Raw genomic sequence first — 6,327 nt, 5'->3', positions numbered from 1 at the left:
GGCAAAGAAGTGGACTTTCCAGGCAACCGGGAAGCACACAATTTAAATCACTTAAATCATTTTTTAATGGAAGATAGTCCTAAAATCCTTCCTGTAAAAAGCAGAAACCAGTGAACATAATTTAATTTCCCCAATGAGGGATGTCTAGGTGTCTCAGCGGTTGAGCATCTGTGTTCGGCTCAGGGCGTGATCCCAGAGTCCCAGGATCAGGTCCCACATCAGGCTCCCTGCATGGAGCCTGCTTTTCCCTCTGCCTGTGTCTCGGCCTCTCTCTGTGTCTCTCATGAATAAATAAATAAATTAAATATTTAGAAAAATAAATAATTTCCCCAATGATTCAGGGCCATCATTAGAAATAAGTGACCCTGAATGGTGACACAGACGGTCCCCAGAGACCCCTGCAGTCTGAGCATGAGTCACCCCTGGTTTGACACTGCAGCTGCACCGTGATCTGTTAAGAGAGATAAAAGTTACCAGTGAGGTTTAGAAATGGTGGATCTGCCTCCCAAGTCGTTGGCTCACTGGACACAGAAGGAAGTGCAAGGTTCCAAGACACATTCTCTTGGGTATTGTTTTCCACAATAGCTGACAGGAGAGGGAGTGTTGGGGTGGATCTCACTGGGGCAGCCTTGCACTCCAGCCAGTCCGTTGTAGCTGCTAGTTTCTGGGTCTCTGCCAAGGGTCAAGCTTGTGCTGAAGCCACCCAGGGCAAAAAAAGTGAGACTGGCTTGTAAGAGAATGGAAAAGAGAGAGAGAGGAGAGTTCAAGGACTCATCCCAGCAAGGTGAAAATCTTCAAAGGGTAATTAAGGGATGGAATGGGGGCGCCGGGGTGGCTCAGTGGGTTAAGCATCCGACTCTTGGTTTTAGCTCAGGTCATGATCTTGAGGTCATGGGATCGAGCCCTGCGTCAGACTCCACAGTCAGCAAGGAGTTTGCTGGAAATTCTCTCCCTCCCCTGATCATTCCCACGCTCTCTCTCAAATAAATAAATTAATTCTTTACAAGAAATGGAATGAATGAAGAGGACCTCCATTGGTGAGGTCAAAACAAAGGTCTTCAGGGAGCACTCTTAGGATTTGGGGAGACATATGAAAGCTCCCACTGCTCCACCAACACTGAGGGACCCTAAACAAATCTGCTTTATTTGCCATGGTTTGGAGAAATACGAGAACCCTCACTTCAAATTGCCTTAGACCCCACAGTCTAATCAAAGAAGGACCTTTGGAAGGGCCCGTGTCCCTGGGTTTCCAGGACTTGTCGCTATCAAAGCCCTCAATTACTACGGTTCCCAAACCGTGGTGAGTCCTCCTGGGGGCTACAATTAGCTTGAAAGGATTTGGGAATGCAGCTGATGGGATGAAAATGGAAGTTCAGATGCAAATTGTAGTGTTTAAACAGACCTCGTGTGCAGTGGTCTGGCGTCCTTTACGTGAGCGTGCTCCAGGGATGGCTATGGTGTCCGTCTGGAGACAGCTCTCTCTCACCCCATCCGGCCTGGTGCCATGAAGCACACGTAAATCTGCCCTCCTGCCAATACTGATCGGTCATGCTAAATGGGAGCCCATAAAATTGCCCGAGCCCACACAGGTTGTTAATTCGACACAGTGTGGGATAGCAGGTGGCCAAGAGGTGGTTGCCGCCTTAAGTAGCGCTAGGTTAGCAGGTGGAGGCCCAGTGTCCACAGGTTGTCTGTGAGGCAGCCCTGTGTGCCGTATGGACCTGGGCTGTGGCTACAGCGCCCCCCAAAACTGACCACTGGGATTTGGGGCCACAAGATTTCCATTTGAGACACAAATTACTAGCTTGCTAGTGGACCTTCACTGAAACTGCCTCTAGGGCCGCAAGATTAGAGAATAATCTTGAACCTAAATACCCACACCTTGGGCGACATTGGAGAACCAGCCCAATGGGAAGGGCGGTGCTGGAAGGAGTTCCATGACTAAATAGAAATGGTTTATGCAGGAACATTCTGCCAGGGGGATGCCAGAAGCTCCTTAGGAGCCAGAAATCTCTTTCCCCTCCGGGGTCAGCTCCAGAGCCACCTGAAGAGTTGCTGATCCTAGGGTGGCACCCTATGAACAGCTCTCCAGGGACCAGCAAAGAGCTTCTTGGTTCCAAGACAAAGAGGCAGCATCCTGTTTAGAAGACCACCTCTCCAAAGAAGGGAAGGTCCATTCAGCTCAGGAGGCGGAGTGGCATGTGGTTCGACCCGCTCAAGGGTGGTGGCTGATGGCCTGGCCATAGGGTCATCCGAGGGGCTGGAGAAGACCAGACTATTAAAAGGATGCCTCTAGGGAGCATCGGCTCCATGGAAATCATTGAGAATTTAAGGGGTGCTTTACGTTAGGACATGCCAATGCCCCCCACAAGAACTCTCTTCCAGGCCTGGGAGGTGACAGCAAGGTGAGCCAGCATATCCTGGCGCTCTCGCTTGAAGAGGCCACATGCATCCATAAAGTGAGTGGACATGGGTGCATCCGGAGAAAGCAGAGATGCATTGAATGGACCCAGACTGCTCCTGCACCCTCGGAAGTGCCAAGGGCTACCTAGAACCTTTCCATCTGGCAGCAAGAGACAGGGAACTGTAGGGTGCTACCAGTGAGCCCTAAAAAGAACACACATGTACTCTGGACGGAACTTTACACACTCGTGGCATATGCCAATGCCCAAAACTCTGCAAGAGGATTAGAACAGAAAACGCTGCCCTGGTCTGTGGTCCTGAGGCCTGTATTTCAAGCCAGGACCACACCTTCACCCTCAGAGCAGTGCTTTGACAGGAATCAGAACAGACAATGGAAACTTTTGTTGTCCAAAATGAGGCATGAAGAGCTGGCATACACACTTTCCTGAGCGTGTGGCCACATTTCACAGGACGGGAGGCCCTGGAGAGCAGCCACAGCATAAAGAAACTGGCACAGTCCTACAGCTCTTTCTCACATCACCTTTCTTTCTTTTTTAAGTTTTTGTGTGTTTTTTTTTTTTAAGTAATATCTACACCTAATGTGTGGCTTAAACTCACAACCCTGAGATCAAGAGTTGCGTGCTCCACCAGCTGATCCAGCCAGGCGCCCCTCCTTCCTTTTGGCCTACCCATTGCAGGGCTCCCAGGACCAGGGCTGCGATCGTGGGGACCAGAAGCAGGGGCATGACTCCAAAGCAAGAAACTGCACCATTAAACATTTGTGTCAGAATCCCTAAAGGCCTCATGGGGTAGAATGTGTCTTCACCTCATCTGGCAAAGTTGGGGTGAACGATGACTACGGCACGCTACCTGGTGGTGGAGACAGCCCACTATTCTGTGCGTGCAGGACTCACTCTGGATGAATGGGAGGGACTGAGAGGGAAGGCATTTGCCAGAACGGCATTGCCAAGGGCATTCTGGACCAGCCCGGTGGCCAAACTTAGTGTCCCTTCCCAAGGTGGAAAGATGTGCGTATAAACGGGGAGAAGATGAGATGCCTGGGGGTGCTCAGTGGTTGAACATCTACCTTCACTGAGCGTCTACCTTCAGCTCAGGATGTGACCCCGGGGTTCTGGGATCGAGTCCCGCATCGGGCTCCCGGAAGGAGCCTGCTTCTCCCTCTGCCTGTGTCTCTGCCTCTCTCTGCATCTCTCATGAATAAATAAATAAAACATTTTTAAAAATCAAATAAATAAATAAATAAATAAATAAATAAATAAATAAATAAATATTGGGGCATTTTATTCTCCAGCATCAATAGACGAAACACCTGGTATTTGCAATTCCCGAGGCTTCCCAGGTTCTGCTTTTTGGACATCTGTGTCCCAGCCAGCCCTTGGGTTCAGCTGTCCCTTCTCTGCCACATGAAGCCAGGATCGTCTACACTCTCCCTCGTCCACACCCTTCCCAGGTTCCAGAATGCCAACTTCTCTCTATCTGCTCTCATTCCCTCCCTTGTTCCTCTTGTCCTTGTGGGTTCACAAGGAACCCCTTTCGGCTCCTTTAGAGTTATTTCTGTGGGGCTTTGGGATGGAGCAGAGACAAATAGATGTTTAATCTGTGGGTTTGTCATTTCTCCTGCCTTCTTCCCATGTGCACAGAATTTTCCTTTGTTACCCATGGGCTCCTCTGCTCTGGGGGTCCTCCCAGCGGTTGGGAGGTTTGGGGTCGCCGTCTTCCTTACTGCCAGTGCTTTTTGAGGAGCACACCATTTATTTGCTCATCTCCATCTCCTCTTCTCATCCTGGAGACTTCGGCACCCCGCCCCCCATGGAACTTTCTGTCACTCCTGCCTCCTTGTGGCATGCAGAGCACACGTGCTTCAGCCACCCCCTCACAGGACCAAGCTCAGGCTGGGCTGCATCCTCTCCCATCCCATCGCTGAAGTCACTAGTTCAGCACTGGCCTGCTGGTCACGATGGCCAGGGAGTCTCTCCCTAGGGCCAAAGGAGATCCCACCCCACCCCCGTCTGTGAATGCCCAGTTTTCTGCATCCTCACCAGGTTTCCTGGGGACCGACCAGCCCGCGTTCACCCTGCAGAGCCTGATCTTGTCTGTAGACCCCTCCACCCTCACCCTCCGTCCCCGTCCTCTGGGTTGGGCTGGCCCCACCCTCAGCCCCCTGTGGCCCAGTCCTTGCCAGTCCATCACGCTGTCGCTGTCGGTGGCTGAGATGGGCTCAGGAGTAGACTCCTGACCAAGGCTGGGCCAATCAGAGACAAGAGACCCAAATTCTTGGACTTTTTGTTGAAGCCATCGGGTGAATGGGGTCTTTGCTTGCTAGACTTAAGTGTGGGAGGCTGGGGGCCAGAGCAGCTGCAGCCACTTTGCCACTGTGAGAGGAGCAGGATGATATTGGGATAATCAAGCTGATCTGGAGCAAGGTCTGAGATGGGTTGTCCACGCCTGGATCTAGCTGTGCCTGCAGTGAGCCCTATCGCTGGAGTTTTCAGTAACAAGAGACCATCTGGGCTCTCCCACTTAGCCAGTCTGGTCTCCTGGCCCTCCTGCATCTGGCAGGAGAATCGTGTTTAAAAGTGGCACCAGAAAGACACAAAGAAACAATGCCTCTAAAAATCTGCAGACATGGCCTACAGCTCCCCCTGGTGGAAAATATTGCATTTTTTTTCAGAGTCCAGGTATAAGCCCAGGACTTCCATCGATGTGTCCCCTTAGTCTGTGTATGTCTGGGTTACTTTTTTTATCTTTTAGATTTTATGTGTTTATTTATGAGAGACACACAGCGAGGCAGAGACACAGGCAGAGAGAGAAGCAGGCTCCCTGAAAGGAGCCTGATTCAGGACTCGATCCCAGGACCCCAGGATCACAGCCTGAGCTGAAGCCAGACGCTCAACCACTGAGCACCCCAGTTGCCCCCTAGGAGCCTATTTTTACAACTATCAGAAAAGAGAAAAATAAGAAGGAGGATAGAAGAGACACTGGAAACTGTAAGGTGGTGGGATGTTAAAATCCGGTCAAGTGTGATCTCTTTAGTTTCTGGTTTCAAAGACAATCCAGGCGTTCACCTGCCCTTGTGAGCGCATCCCCTGCAAGCCCCCAGCACTGAGAACGGGGCCAGGCAGGAGGGTTTGTGAGCTGCGCTGGTGCCTAGTGGCTCAGCACCCTGTCCTCCCTTCCTCAATAAGCCAGCAGGGAACCTGCCAAGGCCTCGTTTGAAATGGGTGGGAAAGGTTAAGGTTGGCCAGAGAGGTGGCAGCCAGAGGAGGAGAGGCTGGGAGAGGGTGGCCCTGCCCCACACGGCTCTACAGAGTGGTGGGCAGAGCAGCCAGGTGCCCCTAGATCTGTGTGGATCCAGCCCCTTGTCCCCCCAGCCCTGGTCTTACCCCCTTGGGGGGCCTGGTGGCTGGTCCGGTCCCCGGAGGGAGATGTCCCTATTGCCTTGTCTCCGCTCACACAGCCCTCCGCTCTGCTAAGCAAGGGGACAAGACCAGATGGAGGAGGCAAAAAATGATTCGTGCAAATACCCAGGGTGCTCCCACCAGCCTGTATGCCTCCTCGACTCCTACCACCACGCTGAAGTCTCCTAGACAACAGAGAATCCCCTCACTGTCAGCATCCTGAAAAAGGTGGATCAATCAAGAAGGATGGGCTAGAAAGGAATGGCCCTCCGTGGAACGGAGGGAAAACAAATGTACTTAGAATATTCAAATGAACACCTCAAACATGTTTTTTTTTTAAACTTTTTTTTTAAAGATTTATTTATTCAGAGAGAGAGAGAGAAAGGCAGAGACACAGGCAGAGGGAGAAGCAGGCTCCATCCAGGGAGCCCAACATGGGACTCAATCCTGGGTCTCCAGGATCACACCCCGGGCTGCAGGCGGCGCCAAACCACTGCGCCACCGG

Source organism: Canis aureus, chromosome 3, assembly GCF_053574225.1.
Source record: "Canis aureus isolate CA01 chromosome 3, VMU_Caureus_v.1.0, whole genome shotgun sequence".
NCBI classification, from domain to species: domain Eukaryota; kingdom Metazoa; phylum Chordata; class Mammalia; order Carnivora; family Canidae; genus Canis; species Canis aureus.
This window is presented reverse-complemented; position numbering follows the sequence as displayed.